Here is a 20,572-nt window from a genome sequence, read left to right on the forward strand (position 1 = left end):
TTTGCTATTATTGATTCGACAACATTATCCAAGCTACACCGCCCAGTTTAGTCCCGGTTAATAATGTGTTGTAGCGTTGAGCTGGAGTACCCCCAAGTTACAAAGTATTGCGCATCTTGCACGTTATTATATGTCATATTTAAAAGACCTCGAAGTTGTGATCGGAGGTTATTAATATTTAACCCAAAGCACTGGTATAGAATAAAATCTTGAAGAAAATGAATCCTTAAACATAATATTAGTTAGCGTAAAAAACCAGAAAAGTCACCTTCATGAATAAAAGAAAATCAATTATCTTTCATTTGAAACAATTGGAGCATCAATTAATCTAACTTTAATATTTAAACGAGTATAGCTGTTTTAGACTCCTAGCCAAACAACTCCTAAAAAATACTTTAGTCAAGCTTGCAACACGTTTTTTTTTTCATTGATTTGTACGGATTTTAATTCAATCGTAGAACGCTGTACGGATTTTAATTCAAGACATGTGCAACTTAAATACTTTTTCTAATAATTAAAGGTAATGTTTAGACACCACAAATAATGGAAAAATAAAGATTAATGTATGGGAAAAATATGTGATACAGAGTAAAATGTGATAGTATTATTTTATATCGACCATTAATGATTCTCTCGTATTTAGGTGTACGGATTTCGGTCTCGCACGGTCTCACATCAAAGTTGATGCACTTCAATCCTGATTTTTACCCTGCTTGCAAAAGAACGAGTATTTTTTGATGTGATGAATCAGAAAATTTTATAATTTTTGTCCATAGATAAATGAATGCTTATTCATATGTAGCATAGCAACATGTGAAATGTCTTGCTCATTTTGAGCTTCTAAATGTATTGTTTAGGGTGGCGATCTTACCGCGTCTTCCCCTAAACCACATAAATACAAGAAATAAAGATCAATTAAAGTCAAAAGTCTAAAAGTAGCAAAATGAAAACCAAATGCAACATCCTGATGAGATCCCTGTATCCACTCATCAACTGGAGATCCACTCTGTCCCTGAAAAACAAACTTGATGTATATAAGCAAATAATCCTTCCAGTGATAGAGTAAGGGGTCCAAATCTGAGAGAATAACGCGGATTGCCATCACTTCAAACTACATAGGGCCCAAAACAAGATCTTGAGGATAATTCGCAACTGTCCTCCACGCACTCGAAACTTTGAGGTCTATCGCCCGGGTGGTCTTCAGACGCTGGAGTAACGAAGAACTGCTACCATTGAAAGGTTCAGAGATTGCTGTAGGCGATTCGATCGTCAGATCATCAGGGATCTGGCACGTTAGGTTAAGTAGGTAGGTTGTCATTTTTTTTTTAAATTCAGACTTAACAAACCCTTAAAAGGGTTTTATGTGTAAATGTAAATGTTACTACTACTTACTGAACACTGAACTGATAGGCTAATTAATTGAAATGTTAAATCAATGTAAAATCGTAATTAACAGAAATAAACGTAATCTTACTAAAGGGTGATACGGTCAAAATTTGGTCAATATCAACTTGACGTATTTCTTTCAATTTTGCATTTAAAAAACCTGAACACCCCTCATTTTGAAGGTGTGTGTGTGTAGAATGATGCTCCTATTTTGATTTTGGAATTCACTCTTCAGTTGTCAAAATGCCGTCCAAGCAAGAAGAGCAGCGTATCAAAATTTTGCTCGCGCATCGCGAAAATCCGAGCTACTCGCACGCAAAGTTGGCAAAATCGCTAAAAGTTGCCAAATCAACCGTTACAAATGTAATTAAAGTGTTTGGGGAACGTTTGTCGACAGCCAGGAAGTCTGGATCGGGGGGAAATCGAAAACCGGAAGCCGCTGAGACGACAAAGAGAGTTGCCGGTAGTTTCAAGCGAAACCCTAACCTCTCTCTCCGAGATGCCGCAAATAAGCTGGGTGTATCGTCTACAACCGTGCATCGAGCCAAAAAACGAGCCGGACTATCGACTTACAAGAAGGTAGTGACTCCAAATCGCGATGATAAACAAAATACGACGGCCAAAGCGCGATCCCGGAGGCTGTACACGACGATGCTGACGAAGTTTGACTGCGTGGTAATGGACGACGAAACCTACGTCAAAGCCGACTACAAGCAGCTTCCGGGACAGGAGTTTTATACGGCAAAAGGAAAGGGAAAGGTAGCAGATGTTTTCAAGCACATGAAACTGTCAAAGTTCGCAAAGAAATATCTGGTTTGGCAAGCCATCTGTACCTGTGGCTTGAAAAGCAGCATTTTCATAGCTTCCGGGACTGTCAACCAAGAAATTTACGTGAAAGAGTGTTTGAATAAACGTCTGCTGCCTTTCCTGAAGAAACACGGTTGTTCCGTACTGTTTTGGCCGGATTTGGCATCTTGCCATTACGGTAAAAAGGCCATGGAGTGGTACGCCGCCAACAACGTGCAGGTGGTTCCCAAGGACAAGAACCCTCCCAACACGCCAGAGCTCCGCCCAATTGAGAAATACTGGGCTATTGTCAAGCGGAACCTAAAGAAGACCAAAAAAACTGCTAAGGGCGAGCAGCAGTTCAAGGCAAACTGGCTTTCTGCGGCGAAGAAGGTGGACAAGGTGGCTGTACAAAATCTGATGGCAGGGGTCAAGCGTAAGGCCCAGCAATTCGGATTTGGAAAAGCGGAAGCCTAACTGAATATTTTTCCTGAATTTTATACTAATTGAACTTGAAAAAGAAATTTAATTTGATTTTTTAAATAAACGATTTCACCGATTTACACGCGTTTTCCCTTGACCAAATTTTGACCGTATCACCCTTTACTACTGAACATCTCAATAAAGTAAATGCCTTTTTTTAAAGACATTCTCTTTTGAAAACAGCTATTTTTGCCACATAACGTTTGCATTTAAAAAAATGGACAAAAATTGTTGATTTTCATGGATTTACCTTCACCCGCACTGACGAAACTACCCATGCAGCATCAATCATAGTAACCCATGAGTCAGCAGACAAAATTTGACAGCTCTATCAGTCGAACTCTAACCGTGATGGCAAAAACAGTGAAGCAACTCCGTTCAGAAGTGTGCGCGTTCAAAGAACGGCACCCCGCAGCGTCGAAAACGGACATCGTGCGGCACTTTGTGGACGCCGGATACGCCCGTTCCGGCATCTACAACATCTTGGCACTATTAGACAACAATCAGAGCATCGGCTCCGGACGGCCGACGACCCTGAGCGACAAGAAGCTCCAAAGGACCGAGGGAAAAGTGGCTACATCGCTGCGTGCGCTTGGCCGGGAGGTCGGTGCAACCGGCCAAATAGTGAACAAGTACCTGGCGAACATGAACATACATGTCAGGAAGCGGAAGTCACGTCCACTGGTTTCGGAGCTGCAGGCAATGACGCAGCGGCAGCGGCTGAATAAGATGGTCAACTCGTTTTTCCCGGCGAATCACGACGTGGCGGTGGTGATTGACGACGAGACCTATCTCACCCTGGATGGCAACGACTGGCAGGGCACTTCGTATTTTACTTCCCCCACGAAGGAAGTGAGCTCCGAGGTGAAGTTCATTTCACACACCAAGTTCCCCAAGAAGGTGCTGCTCTGGCTGACAATCAGCGAGAAGGGGATGTCAAAGCCGCTCTTCTTTCGCTCCGGACTGGCCGTGAACGGGGAAATTTATAGTACGAAATGCCTGCCGGAAGTTGCGTCGTTCATCAAGAAATACCATAAGGGCGAAGACGCGGTGTTCTGACCGGACTACTCGAAGCGATCGTTGGAGGAGATGGAGCGGCTGAATATCGATGTGGTACCCAAGTCGGCGAACCCACCCAACGTTCCCCAGCTGCGTCTCATTGAGAATTTCTGGGCCAAACTGAAGCGTAAGATCTACTCCAACAATTTTGTCGCGAAAACTGAGGAAGAATTGATAAATAAAACGAAGAAAGAACTCAAAAACATGCCTACACGCATGTTTTCGTCCGCCATGGCGAATGTTCCGGTTATCTGCCGGAAGGCCTCTCGCAAGGTCGTAGAATTTTTTTCTGCAAGTAAGCTTAAATAATTACCTTCCATGGGAAGTTTATCAAAATAAATTATCTGTCATAGTTTTTTTTTATCACCATCCGAAAAAAGCCATTTTTTTTAATGCAAACGTTAGTTTGATAAAGCAGCTAGCATCCAAAACGTTAAATATAACAGTAGAGTGAATCGATCAAAGCTATTCAAATGTTTATCTATAAATCAGAATTGATTTTAGAATAGGTTCTATGTAGAAACTTGAAGTATCCAGCAGGCATGGAAAATCATTTACATTCATTTCGTGCATTTATTTACATTCATTTGCCCCTAACTTTTTTCATCAACAGAATTCCGCAAAATAGTGTATGGAACTTTTGTAGGTTGTGTTATTAGCTACAACTTTTGTCAATAACTTAAATTCGCATCTCTTATGCATGACGAGCCAGAGCGAACAGAAGCCACTACTGTTTACTACCACTAAAAACAGTAACAAGTTCTGCCCGCTCTAATTCGTGATGCATAAGAGATAAAGATTTGAGTTATGGGCAAAAGTTGTACTCGGAAAAAAATCCGTTCCCGAAAACGGGAACGGACCGTGAACTAAATATCACGGCCAGCTCTGTGTTTCATCTCAAAATTACATCACGGCCAGCTATCCATAACAAAATTTTCTCAAATATACACCGTGAACTATGGTTCACGGCTGTGGTTCACGAATATGGGAACTCTTTTTTTCCCGTGTAGCTAATAATAAAACCTACTAAAGCTCTATACATCATTTTGCGGAATGCAGTTGATGAAAAAAGTTAGAGGCAAATGAATGTAAATGATTGCATGAAATGAATGTAAATGATTTTCCATGCCTGTCCAGGACCACACTGGTCATGTTTTAGGAACCCCACAAGCAACTGAAACCAAAACAAACCAAACAGGGCCTATTTTTTTTCAACGTTATGCCAAAAACGACATTATTCTGTGAGACAAATAAAAACAAAAATAGGGGCCTATTTTATGTTTCTAAATAATATCAAAACCAAGATTGCCCTCCGAGACAAACAAAGACAAAAACGGGCCTAGTTTATTTTTCTAGATCAGCGTTTCTCTATCTATGGGTCACGACCCACCGGTTGGGTCACGGACTGCCCTCAGGTCAGTCGTAGAAATTCAGACAAGAACTTTTCAAAGAACTTAAACGTAATTGCCTTCTTAAATATGTTGGAATTTTAAAAGCAGTTAGGATTTTGGGTGCTCATCAATTGATTTCAGAGCTGTTTAAGTATGTATTTACAGGCAATTTATACTATTTCAATGTCATTTTGTCATTTTGAAAAGTCTTGGACTTTTTCGAGCCATTTTCGGCGGTTTTTAAGCCCTTTTTTTATTTATTTCAAGAGTCTCATAAGAGTTGCCGTTTTCTAGGACGTTCTAATGATTTTAGTAAAAACTATTAATAGCGTTGTAAAAACTATTCTAGGCTATTTTAGCATGTTAAATTCATTTTGAAAATTTTAGGCTCTGAAGCTATTTTTAGTGTTTTGTCAAATTTTCAACATTTTCAAAAGCCATTTTAAGTCAGCGCCGGTGGTGTAGTGGTAAGCGTGACAGATTTCTCACCTCAATGGGTCTGGATTCAATCCCAGCCGAGGTCGGTGGGATTTTTCTGAGGCATAAAAATCTCTGGTCACGTCTTCCTTCGGAAGGGAAGTAGAGCCGTTTTCAGATAATTTTCACAGCAATTACAGTCGTTTTTTACTGATTTGGCGTTTTGGCGCAATTTTGTCGATTCATATTTTATGGACTTTTCTGGGGCTGTTTCGAAATTTTTAAGCTGTTCAATTCCTTTCTGATTTTGGATTTCAGGCAATCGTGTAGTTTCTTTGGTGTTTTAAAACTAGTTTTGAGTTTTAAGGTAATTTTGATTTTACGACTTCTGTGTTCAATTATTGGCGGGTCAGACAAAAGTTTGAGAACCGCAGTTCTAGATAATATCAAAAACGATATTGTCCTGTGTTACAAAGGTTCTAGACCCCTTGTGGTGGGTTTTACAAAACAATTGGTAAAAATTGTATTTTACAAAACGAATTCAGAAAAAAAAAGTACCGAACATAATTTAAGACATTTGGTGCGTAAACAATTCGTGCCATTAAAATGAATTCCACAATTCCGTCGTAACCGAATCGCTACTTTCCCACAGCAAGCATTTTTTGAGTGATGATCAACATGGCTTCATGTCTGGTCGTTGCACTACTACCAATCTGCTATGTCTCACATCTTACGTAACCGATACAGTGTGGTCAGTTCTACGGGTTCATTCGTAGATCTACGGATTTTTAGATTTACTACGGATCTTCGGACCGACCATAGAATTCTATGGACTTTCCAGCTTTTAAGAGTTTTTTTTTAAGTGCCGAAGAAATTCTACGGTTTCTAAAAACTTAGGCTCTCCCCAATGTTACTTTTAAAATTACTGTTACGCACTTCATGAAAAGTTAACAGCACTGAACCGATAGCTTGGTTGACCGAGCTCAAGCGGATATCATTTACACCGATTTGTCAGCAGTTAAATCGCACATTCATTGATGCGTTGAATACTATTTTCCTTTACTTCAACATCTGTAAAACAGCGATACGACAATAACTTCAAACGACGAATCCGATATTTTTAATAATATTCTAAGCTCTGACGAACAAACAAAAATTTCATCTGAAACACATTCTACGGAAATTGTGGTATATTGTCAGAATTTTAATCGTATGAATAGCGCAACAAAAATTAATTAAATTTATAAAAATATACTGAGCTCCTCTTTTTCAGTTATTTTGGGCACTGAAACTAGGTGGAACGAGAACATTAAAAGTGAGGAAACTTTTGGAAATGATTATAATGTTTTCAGAGATGATCGTGACTTACTCGAAACCCAAAGAATGTCAGGTGGTGGAGTTCTTATTGCTATTTCTTCAAAAATTATTTCAGAACTTATTGTTTCATCGAAAGTAAAAGAATTTGAGCATGTGTGGGTAAAGACAAATATAGCTGGTGAAACTCATATTTTTGCCAAAGTCTATTTTTCCCCAGACTACGCTTGTAAGTCCTCGTATGAAAACGTTTTCCAAATAGCTGAAGAAATCGTATTTCAATTTCCCCCTGAATTCAAAATTCATATTTATGGAGATTTCAATCAACGCAATGCTGATTTTATTCTTGATTCAGATAATGAAAGTTTTCTTCTCCCAGTCATTGGGTAAAACGAAACATTACAATTTATTTTTGAAAAATTGGCGTCTTTAGGATTAAACCAACAGAATTGTTTCCTAGATTTCTTGTTAACGAATATACATGAAGACTTCTGTGTAAGTAAATCTATTTCTCCTTTATGGAAGAATGAAGCATGTCACACAGCAATCGAGTATTCCATATTTGTTCATGAGAGTCAACACCCCAACGACAGTGAGTATGAAAATGTGGTCGACTACAAAAATGCTAGTTATGATAATATTAAAAATAAATTCAATGGACTAAATTGAAAAACCATTTTGAAGGATCAGGTAAATGTTGAATGTGCAGTGGAGGTTTTTTTAATAAAATTCTGTTTGACGTAATTCACGAGGAAATTCCATTAAAAAGGAGACGACGCAATTATTCCTCCAAATATCCGGTTTGGTTCAATAATATCATTAACTTGAAAAATCGTAAACAAAAAGCTCACAAAATATACAGAAAACATAAAAATCGTGATAATCTCGAAAGGTATTTAAGGATTTGTGATCAACTCACTGATGCAATTTCTTTGGCACTTTCTGAGTATAACATAAAAACTGAGAATGAAATTAAATCATGTCCAAGAATTTTTATAGAATATAAAATAAAGAATATTTCCCATATAGGGTAAATGTTGGCTTCGGCACCCATTGACTGTTTTCGGCAACCAAAATTTAAACGTTAATTTCACTATGTTTTCCCATCAACGCACTTCCCTGAATGTGTCCAAACGATTGTTTAGCCTTTCAGCTTCAATCTGATTATATTTGAACGATCGAGCAATCCAGTAATGCTACATTTTTCTTCAAATAAAGCATACGCACTACAAAATGGGGTTGATTTCGAGTTGCCGATAATAGAACAGCTGGTTAACACGCAGTTCTAATGGGAAGGTTGCCGAAGAAAAAGAGGCTGCCGACAATAGTCACACTCACCTGAGAAGTTTGGAGCGTTGTAAAAACGCTTTCCAAACGTTTTGAAAAATTCTGTCGATTGGAATGGATAGAAAAGCAAGCAGCAGATGAATGTAAACAAACATACACATCATATATGTGTGTGACGCTGAGAAAATGCTAGTAGAAGTGCAGACGCTGCTTAGATTGACGAGAATACGTAAATTCCCCTATAAATCAGGTAAAAAATCCGATATTCGAAATTATCGTGGGATTGCTATCATTTCGTGCATTCCAAAACTCTTCGAATCAATTATAAACAAAAACATTTTTGGCCAAATAAAACAAAGAATAACTAGTGCACAACACGGCTTTTTTAAAGGCCATTTAACCACCACAATCTTTTGGAATTTGTGGACTTTGTATTAAATGCAATGGACAGAGGTAACCAAGTAGAAGCTCTATATACAGACTTCAGCAAAGCGTTTGACAGAATTGATATCCCAATGCTGATTATTAAATTAGAAAAAAATGGGAATTGAGATGGAGCTCCTCACCTGGATTAAATCGTATTTAGTTGATCGCCAGCAAATTGTAAGATTCAACGAGAAAACATCTAAGCCAATTCATGTCACGTCAGGGGTTCCCCAGGGCTCGCACCTAGGTCCCCTTCTTTTTATTTTGTACATTAATGACGTCTCTCTTATTTTAAAAAATAACAGGGTACTTATATACGCTGATGATATGAAGCTATTTTTAGAAATAGGAAGCGATAACGATATGAATGTGTTTCAGAATGAAATACATGTTTTTTACAAATGGTGTAGTAAAAGTCTATTGAAACTAAATATTAAAAAATGTAATCTTATAACGTACAGTAGAAAACTAAACAAACAAAATATTTGTATTACATTAGGTAATGAAATTGTTCAAAAATGTGAAAATGTAAGAGATTTAGGTGGTATTCTAGATTCTAAATTGACATTTGTGGACCATTATAACACAATAATACATAGAGCAGGCAATATGCTTAATTTTATAAAAAGTTTCGGTTTCCACTTTAAAGATCCTTATACAATTAAATCACTTTACGTTGCTTATGTGAGGTCAATTTTAGAATATTGTAGCGTTGTTTGGTAACCCTATATGAAAAAGCATGAAGAACGAATAGAGTCAATCCAAAAGCAATTTTTATTATATGCACTACGTAAGTTAGGTTGGACGGCTTTTCCTCTCCCGTCATATGAAGCACGTTGCTTGCTGATCAGCATTCAAACATTGAAAGAACGTCGGGATTACGCAAAGATTTCTTTATTAAACAATATCATTTCGCAACGCATTGACTCAACTGATCTTTTGTCAAGGTTAAATTTGTATGCACCTTCCCGACAATTACGCAATCGACAGATATTAGCAGTAGATCGCCATTGGACCAATTACGCTAAATTTGTACCGGTAAATCAGATGAAGACTGTTTATAATAATCATTGTGAAATGATTGACCTAAATATGCCCTCAACAGAATTAAAAATATATTTCAGAACCCTGCGAAGTCATAGACCATAAGTCCTAATGTTAATATGTAGTCTACGATTTAATTAATTGACGAATAAATAAATAAATAAATTCTTAAGAAAAGCCTTAGCTTATCATACAAAAATGTCTGCATCAAAATCGGTGCTGGATTAGACACCAAATATGCCATTTATCAAATTTGTCTAACTATGAACATGCAGATAGAGCCATTGAATGGCCATAGAACACAAGCCCAGTTCCACTGTTAATCCTCACCCGCACAACTCTGCGCACACATATTTCATTCGATTTGCCAACAATTGAATTATTTCCGTCCAGGCAGCAGATTTCATCCGCTCCGAGAACAATAATTCCATTATAACCCAAAACAGAATTTACATCACTTGCGGACCAATGTCAACTCCCCGTCCCCGTTCCATGGTAGAATGGTCAACCAGTCCGAACAAACTGCCCATTTGGTAGGGATCTGCTTTTTTATTCCGCATTCTCACCTCGACCTCAACGACGACAAATCGACAAAAACGATGATAATTGGGAAAAACAAATCTTCCATCTGTTTTTTTTTTTGTGCAAAACCCCCTCCGGGATCAGTCGTCGAAGAGAAGGACTCCAAAAAACGAACTCATGCAGAAAATCGTTGTTTTTCCATCCAAGCATAGCCCCCCTCGTTCCGATTTACCCAGAGTAGATTCCGGAAAACGGGAAAACCATCAACCAGGCGCGAAAAGTCAAGAGGATTTTTTGTTTTTTTCTGTGAGGCGCTAACTTTATCGCAACACAGCGATTGGATGTCGGCGGCAGGAAGAAAAGAGGCGTGAAAATGGTTTCGGAAAATTTGATTTAGGGTAATAAAAGCGTATAAAATAATTTCTCTTCCGACGGTTTTTTTTTTCGCTCCACCAACAACCAGACCGTTGATTGAGACAATGCGATTATGTTGGAATCTGGCGTGAATTTCTGTTGATTCGATTTGCTGCGAATATGTAATTCGAAAACGTACGTCAAATGGGCCCTCCGGAGCTATGGGTTTGAATATTTCCATCACGAAAATGCATAATTTTAGTCCCGATGACGACGGCGGGATGTCCGCTCCCATCCCGACGGTGGCCGGTTTGCCATCAGTGTCCCCACTTGTAAAATCCAATCATGAAAGGCTAAATTAATTTTTCATTATTTTCATTATGTGCTTCGCATAAAACACCACTTCTGTGCCGGTTTGAACCCGGTGCTGCTATGTGGTAACGTGGTAACAGTACACCCAGCACAGCGCCTAGACAAAGCTCGCTGTTGGCCTGTTGTCGACGTCTCCTCGGAAGGCGGATTGCAAATGGGAGCAGCAGGAAAGTACGTAACAATTATCAACTGTTGAAAGAGCTCTCGCTAAAAAAAAATTTGGTGCTTCCTTAGAACTGCGTGAGCGAATCAAGCGACATTCAAAATATAAATTTTCCACATTATATGTTATTAAAATATTAAAATAATATATTGAAACACAAATCAGGACGCAGAAGATTTTCTGTAAAAAAATAATCTTATTAACATAATCGACAAGTAAGTTGTGTCTATTTTCTAGTGCAATTGGGTATTATATGGTAAAATTTTCAAATGAAAGCGTTCACCCAACCGGGAAATGTAAGATTCTATTACTTTTTTTTTCCTTTGGTGTGTTTTTTCCGTCGATCTTGTTTTCCGTGCTGAGCACCAATGCTACCGACGTGCCAGGAAGGCAGCTCCCACACCTGGACCCTACCTATCGACCCATCAACTCATGAACCGGGGACCAACGGCTTTACTTCCCCATCCGAAGGAAGGCGTGATCAGAGATGTTATGCCTCAGAACATCCCGGCGGCGCCGACTGGGATTGAACCCAGGCCTGCTGGGGTGAGAGGTAATCACGCTTATCACTACACCACCGGTGCCGTTTAGATTCTATTACTGATTGGCATTAAAAGTAGGTAGGTAGAACATGAACAGATTTTGTAATATGGTCGTTAGAAGTTTTTTTACAGCAACATATAGTCTGTTGCAGTGGTGACTGGATTTTTGAGAATATTTTGAGTTGCACTTTGATGGTACGCTGACGAAAAACAACGAATTTTTTGGTTATTTCACGCCTAGAACGCTATTGAGTTTAACACATTTGGAAACAAAAAAGGTGTACCATTTGAATTTTAACACGTCTCAAAATCATTTTCAATCTAATTCATACTTGGAAAACCATATAATTGTTCACAAATAATTAATTTAGAATTGTTTGCAAAATTGCAAATATTTTGCAAAATTATTTTGAATGCAATGAGAGTGAAAAAATCGTGTTTTGTGACTCGAACAGACAATCAAAAGCCAATGTTTTTGTATTCACTTCGGATAAGCATAACTGTCACTTTGACAACTCTATCTGTCATACGCATGGCCCGCACTTATTTCATACCCGTACTTTCAAAGTGCGGAGTCCAGTAAGGTGCAAAGTGCGCAATATTAGGGGTGCAATTTTAAATAACAAAATCGGGCGCGCACGAAAAGTGGTCAAATTTTGACCACTTACAACTCTGTCAATAGCGATAAGATTTTAATTCTAAACAAGTCAATCGACTGGAAATTTGTCTATAAATCATCTAAAAAAACATTTTATCAATTTTTAATAGGTCCTTATTGAAAATAACACAAATGTCTAACTGTTGCAATGGTGATCAAAATTATCACCGGTTGGCTGCAAAAAGCGCTTTCAAACACACATTTCAAAATCGAATACGGTCTCGCCGAATGGTACTTATTCAATCACCGTATGTGGTGGTGTTCGGAAGTGCTTTTGGCGCGTGGCGTTGAACATTTCAAGCTGAATATTGCATTAGGTCCTAAGTAACATTGATCGATTCTCTTCGTCGACTTTCTCTAATGTTAATAACTTGAGCACATACCCGTTTTTGTTGTGTTTGTTGTATTAGATGCTAGATAAAAGCTTCTTTTATTAACCTGTATGCTGAAAAGGCCTGGGAATTGTCTTTACATGGCCGTGGGGATGCAAAGAGAAAGCCGACGAATAAAATCTCTCAATGTTACTTAGGACCTAATGCAATGTTCAGCTTGATTTATCTTACAGTACACTACGAAAGGCTGCCCGCAAGCAGCGAGCAGCAGCCAGTGCTGAGATGTTTCATTGTCATTAACAGACTTTATCGCGATATTGATAAAATTGTTCGTCACATAGTCACTGACAGACTTGATCCTCAAAAAAACCTTCATCATAATCTCATTCATTTTTCGTCAATGACAAAGATTCACCTGGTAACAAAAAGTGTAATTTCGTACATTCTGTGTCACATTATTGTTATCCAAGTAGTTCATTTGTGTTTTATTAGTTCTGTTGCTCAAGTCATTTAATTTCATTACAAATTTAGTTAATATAAACATCCCAACAAACAAACGACTTCTTGGCCATTTTATTCAACTGCATGCTTAACAGTACTTGTACTATTTTTAATAATAAATTCTGTTCAGGCTTTGTTCACACAAATCTGGAGAATTTATTCAACCACAACACATTGAACTACTTGGTGTTGTATAAGGTATATCGAGAAGCTTTTATTCGACTCATATGAGTTGTAACAGAGTTTATACGATACAATTTTTGATTATTCAGAGTTTATTAGACATCACTCTGCTTCCTTAAAACAGTGATGCTCTGTATACGCTTGATTCTCATGTGAAGTAACGTTTAATTAGACTTTATTGTACATTTATTAAACGATTATTCAACTGTGGGAAAATTAACCCGAAAATAAAAGGGACAGGGACAGAGAAGGTTGTGTTCTTAAGTGTATTGTATTTCATTATTTCTGACGTGACTCGCACCACACAGATATTAGAAAATTTATTAAATACTTATACATGTCTTTGTATGGGATTCGAACCATGTACCTTCCGATCACCAGCCGCTTGCCTTGTCATCTGAGCTATCCTAGAATTCATCATATGGGCAACTCAATAATCAATAAAAGCTTGCATGAAAGTAAATACCTACCTATCAGCACTTCCGATCGCAACTCTAGCTCCTTCAAGGCCCTGTGGGAATGATTAATTCATTCATCGTTGCTTTAAATGAGTCCTCTTCACGTCTCCAAGTCGAAAGAAAGGATACTCGGTTATATTTTAAACTAGATCAATGCATTCATTATCGTGAGTCATGTGATCGTTGATTACTATTTAAATTAATTAGACGTAGAACACAAATAAAAAAAGGGTTGAGCTTGGGATTGAACTTACGACCTTCTAATTGGTAAGCGGAAACGGTAACCACTACTCTACTGATTCTGCCTTGCTGTTAGACTGAATCAGTTTTGTCGAATAATGAATCTAATACGTCGTTTATAAAGCATTTACAAATCATGTGATTACAACATGAGCGCATAGTGGTATAAGAGCAATTATACTGACTGTATTCACCTTTATTCAGCAATATTGTAAAGTAAATCTAATAATGGAGCTGGAGTACATTTATATGACGTCTAATAAAGCATCTTATTGAATCAATTGAAAACAGTCGAATTAAAGTGTCAATGTATGTACAAATTACACTTATTCAGTTTGTTATTAGATCAAACTTCTGGTGTTGAATTGGGAAGACATGTAACACTTTTACAGCTTTTAATAAGTTAATTAATCAGATCAGAGCAAACAGTGGAATAGATGTGCATCTATCGATCTCAATAAGCTTTTTCGGCAACTTACAACAACATTAAGGCATGACGCCGATAATGACCATGCATCAGAACCCTAGTCTTAACCACTTCAAACTAGGGAACAACGAATAGAAGATTAGGAATCACATAGATGAAGACAACTAACTCATTTTTCCTTGTTTCAAGATCATCCTCGGTAGACAAAGCCGAGTCTTGTCACTATCAACAAGACATAAAAGTAACAAGGACTAAGATGTGTTCCTTGGATTACTGAAAAATCCTGTTCCCCTAGTTTGAAGTAGTCAGGACTAGGAATCGGTGGTAGATCTTACATCCAGTAACGTACCACGAAAAGGTGATCTACCCACGTTACGGGGCTTTGTTGATTCTAACAGTGACTTCAACAGATTTGTCCTTCTGCTGAATACTAAATCTAGGCCAAAACTTCTAAACTGTGTAATCAATGCTTTGGTAATGTTTTTGTCGAAATTCACCGCTACCCGTTTTAAACTCTTAGTTACTGGTGTAAGAGTTGTCGAAATACGCCTAAAATGATCCCTTGTTCTTTAATAATCGATTGAGATTGAACTCACGACCTTCTACTTGGAAAGCGGAAACGGTAACCACTACTCTACTGATTCCGTCTTGTTGTTAGATTGAACCAGTGTTGTGGAATAATGAATCTAATACGTCGTTCACAAAGCATTTACAAGGCATGGTATTAAAACATGTACGCACAGTTGTATAATAGCTATTATGCTTACTGTATTCATCTTTATTCAGCAATATTGTAAAGCACTGCAATGAAATCTAATAACAGGGTGTCCATTCAAATCCAATTTTTCAATTCCCGGTTTTTCCCGGTTATTAAAAAACCCAAACGTCCCTCTGCTTCAAACAAAAAAGGCGTTAAAAATAACCGTTTATAGATAATCATATATTTCCAGATTTTTTCTACAATACGTTTACTTTGTAGAAAAAATACGAGATGAGATTTGCATTAACATATTCATCATCTAGATCCTCCTTCGGATAACGGTTTATCGATGGATTCTACACACCCGGTTTTAAAATATCTCATGCTAACAAAATAAGGACGTCACAAACGATAAATAAAACAATACTAATCCTCAGCAGCACCCGTCAGTAGTAAACGAAACAATTAAATTACAGCAAGAAAATTTTCGAAAACACTACGCGCTTGACAATTTTTTCGCTGATGTCGCAAAGCTTGCAATCTTTGTCTGACTTGTCAACATTGACGTGTGGCTGAACCTGGGACGGGACTTGACAATCTGGTAACGATCTCTAGCCAATTTGCTGTCACATCCGAGCCAGTTGCTGATTGGTCGATTTGACAATAGCAACCGTGGAATAAAAAGGTGAGAGGGATCACATCAGGCAGTGCTGGCAGTGATGCCGGAATCAATGTTGACGTCAATGGTGTTGTTAATTGTTAATATTTGCGAAAGGAATGTTGGAAAATAGGGTCCACGTTGTGCTTTAAGCCAGAGCTGGTAAATATCACGGCCGTCATGTGACGATGAGAAAACAGGTCCTCTCACTATCACGAGACGAAACTACCTATCATTAGATTTCTTGTCATTTTTCAATGATCAAGCACTCATGAGAATAATTCTTATGCGGTTTTGACATCTACATTTCTAACTGATTTAGATGAATACAAGCAATCTACCGTATGTAATCGGTAGAGTGGATATATTATTAAGATTTCCTCGGTACAAGTAACTTTAATAGTATTAAATGAGCTAGTAATTATGATGATCACAACACTGTCACGTTCTGTCATGACGAAACATTCGATGAGATTTTGAAGAAAATCTCTATGATCGTTTTCTCATCCAATGATAGTGACAGAAGTATCTATTGCGTGAGATCTTTCATTGAAAATGACATTTGCCAGCCAAGCGATGGATATTCTTGTTTGTTAATGGTTGTTTTTATTGTGTTAAGCAAAAATGATGTAACATGTGCTAAACTGCGGTAGAAACGCCGAAGCAAATTAAAATTAAAAAAGAAAAATCATTATGCAATCCTGGCATCATTGGTCAACTCTGTCAAACACCATGCACTAATTTTCGATGTTAGTCCGATGTATCGAATAAAAAATTGTTCTGGATGAATGCTTTATTACTTTCCTTTCTCTTCAAATATCAGAATCATGACAATTTTTTCCAGATGTCAACATTTTTCGAAATGTTTAAATCTTAATCTTGAACACCTTTAAGTCCTAAATGTATTAAATTTATTCTGCGTACACTTTACCATATTTCAAATTAAAACTCCTAGATTTATCTGATGATGATATTCAGAATCTAAAAAAAAGTTACGGTACTACAATGCACATGGAGCGTCATATATCATACAAGTTTAAATTATAAGTCGTGTAAATTTATGAGACATGTCATACAGCTGCCTTCTTTTGTTTGCAACATTTCTTGCAAACTGACATCTGGACATCTGGACCCTATGTGATATCATTACAATAAACATGAACAAAGGATCATTGCTTTTTTCAAGTTCAGTAAGCTTTTAAGGTCTCAGTCGTTGCTTTGAAATAAATGTAATCAAATATATTGTTTCACCATTAAAATAACAGTAAGCTTCAACAGAAAAAAATGTACCGAAAAACAAGCATCTTCACGACTTTTTATTTAACCGTAGTTTAGAAAAATAAAAATAAATCAACAGGCCTAAATTTTCTAAATTTAGCCAATGCTTATTTCACTAACTGAAAAATATCCTTACTATTGCAAATTCATTGCAAACATTTTACGACGTTCACTCCAGCTCAAAGGTTGCATCATTAACGACCTCTCCCTAGCCACTGTGCCTTAGGTAATTTGAAACACTACCATTACCGGCTTGTACACACAATGTATTACACAGTGCTCCTAAATGGGTCTTTCAAGCACACCATCAACAAATGGGCACCCGGTTTGCCATCAGGGACAGAGCACAACAACCTCCATAGTAGATGTGTAGGTAGGTACAAACCAACGTTATCATCATCATCATCATAATCGTCGTCGTCCTAGCAGTTGCCTGAGCTGCAACCAGAGAGATACAATGATAATTCAATTTCCTATATTGAAAATTACTATAATAGTCATTCTACTGTTTAAAAAGGTGTGATAAAGGTAATTGAGCGTGGAATCGGGATAAATGGAAAAATCGTTCCAACCTTCCAACCCGACCGACCAAGCGATCCGATGTTTTCGGTTCGATGTTAGGATGTAACGCAGATAATAAATCTCCGAGGACGACGACGACGGTGTGATAATGAGGTTTTATATGGAAATCGAACAGATTTTTCCAACCCCGGACGACGCCAAGCCAATAAAAATCCCATTACAATCAATTCGCTTATCGCTTATCATCATCGTTCTGGCAAATCTCATCTTGAAGGCGCGTCCGCTCTCTGCTGATGATGATGGGTATCTTGGGAAAAAGAATTATTATATTTAAGATCTGAGTGGGAAAATGAGTTTTGATCATTTACTTCGCATTTGATTTGCTCTGATACGAGTAATCATCACGGGTAAAATCTAAATCATGAGAAATTTCCAATCAAATGACGTAATCAAATGACGAACCATGATAACTCTTTCGTCGATGGCGTATGTGATTATCCGATTTTGGAGTGTCGATGCGTGAATAATCACCGATAATCAAGGAATGTTTTAATTTACCACTTAATCCGCTTAAACATACTGAAAAACCTTATAAAACATCGTTTCTTATTGAATGACAAAAAGAATCACACATGTACATCAATGCATTCAAGCTCAATTCTCTCGATATAATCAAATAATACACCAGCATTGTGTGGAAAGAATTGCTGTAAGTCGAAATTGAAAGAAAGGATTTAGGATCGAAAAAAAGGATGGAATCAGCAAACTACTGTCCAATAGCGTTCACTCAAAGGTGGCTCTCCTTTTTGACAAAATTGATTGAACGAGGAGTGAGGAGGAGGTGACTGCCGCTCTTCAAAATTCCAACTGAATGCGAAGACTAATGCGAAGAAAAACGACAGTGGCAATACGACACTGTAGGAAAAAAAAAAGTTGGCATAGTTAATGTTTGGGAGCAGGTCCTTACTATCCTCCGGGTGGACTGTAATAGGAATACAGCCGAGTAGTTCTGCAATTTATTTTGCTGAGATTCAGTAAAACAATTGCCGATACTCAGCTTACAAATAACTATTTGCTGAAATATCTTAAATCTAACAAAAAAATATTTTGCAGAGATAAGGTTAACTACCCCATTTCCGGCCTATTAAGCACGACCCGCACTTAGTCTTTCTTAATCTAGCGCAGTTTAACACCAAACGGATTGTTTGGTTTGGAGATTTCGCGTAGGAGTTCCAACGATCGATGATAGGAAACTCACTTTCTTGGGATTGTCGGCACTGGGACAGTTGTCGCATAATTTCACCAGTTGCTTTCGAAAAAGCAAACATTCTCCTCAATGGTAAGAGGAGGAGAAAGTGGAACGTTGGGTGATAGTGCTACTGCGGCAACGTCCTCACCGGGCTGCACTCACTGCTCCTTCATTTGCTTCACAAGCTCGCCGAATAGCTTGTTCTGATTTTCCAATAGCACTGCTATTTGATCCATTTTGCTTGGATACCATCACTTTTCTGTGAACCGGTCTTCTCCGGTCGACCTCCACGGAACTCGATTTGTTCCCCGATTAACATATTTGTTATAAATTCTGGGAAAGCAAGATCAATGTAAACAGGGTGATACAAAAGTAATAATAACTCAACTTAAGGAATCTTCTTGATTAATAATATAACAGAACTCAAACTTTCATTTCATATAGAGGAAATGGCTCTAATGTTGGCCTATGGATCTAAGATTGGGCCCATCGCTAAAAATCTGCTATTTATCAATTTTATCTAGATGAACGCGTCATTGAGACGGTACTGATGGATATTTTTGGTTGCTATTGAAAATTTAGTCGATTGCTGCATTTATGCATGGGCCCAAATTAGGGGCATTTAGGCCGACATTACATCAATTTCCCCTATATGTTCTCTATAGTATTCTCTTTCAATTGTGTGGAAATAATTCGTAGTTAAATCGTATGCCAAGGAGCGACTTTTGATCTGACACTGCCCATGAACTTCAGCACAGATTCCTTGGCGATAATATTGGTTACTTCAAATTTTTCGGTTGAATCCGCTGCCTTAAAGTGTTTCCGTAGATATCCCTTGGAAACAGCCCAAACAGTTTCGATTAGCCGAACCTCTGGACAATACGGAGGATTCATCTCTTTTGGCACGTATTGCACATTGTTTTTTTTTTTTTTTTTTTTTTTTTAACTCTTTATTTGTTCCAAATTCAAAATAAATTACATTTCATTTTAACCTAGGTGCTCCAGTTACTGCAGTAACTTACCAGCCTTAATTGTTATGATATATATCTAAGTGTTTTTACATTGTTCATGTTTTGGCAATTCAGTATTTTAAACAGGTTTTTTTAACCTGCATGTCAGTATAACAATTGATATCTTAAAACTAAACACTAAAACTAAATCTTATCTAAGTATAAAGGGAATTAATCGTTGCAATTGAGGATTGCAACGATTTTTGCCTGAAATTATTAATTATTTTGTTGGACATTTGTGCTAAAGTCTCAACATTCGAAATTCTATGTACTTCGGTTGTACTGTACCAGGGAGGCAACTTCAAAATCATTTTCAGAATTTTGTTCTGAATCCTTTGAAGTGCTTTTTTCCTGGTAATGCAGCAACTAGACCATATTGGCACAGCGTAAAGCATGGCCGGTCTAAAAACTTGTTTAAATATTAGAAGTTTATTCGTCAGGCAAAGTTTGGATTTCCTGTTTATAAGAGGATACAAACATTTTATATATTTGTTACATTTGGCTTGAATGCCCTCAATGTGATCTTTAAAAGTTAATTTATGGTCAAGTATTATTCCAAGATATTTCACTTGGTTTGACCAGGAAATTGGAACTCCGTTCATAGTGACTATGTGACTACTACTAGGTTTCAAAAAGGAAGCTCTAGGCTTATGTGGAAATATTATAAGTTGAGTTTTGGAAGCGTTGGGAGAAATCTTCCATTTTTGTAAATAAGAAGAGAAAATATCTAAACTTTTCTGCAGTCTGCTGCAAATAACACGAAGACTTCTTCCTTTAGCGGAAATGCCTGTGTCATCAGCGAACAAAGAT

This window comes from Ochlerotatus camptorhynchus, unplaced genomic scaffold (genome assembly GCF_037179485.1).
Source record: "Ochlerotatus camptorhynchus isolate MF236.1 unplaced genomic scaffold, CSIRO-AGI_Acam_v1.1 ptg000107l, whole genome shotgun sequence".
Classification (NCBI taxonomy): domain Eukaryota; kingdom Metazoa; phylum Arthropoda; class Insecta; order Diptera; family Culicidae; genus Ochlerotatus; species Ochlerotatus camptorhynchus.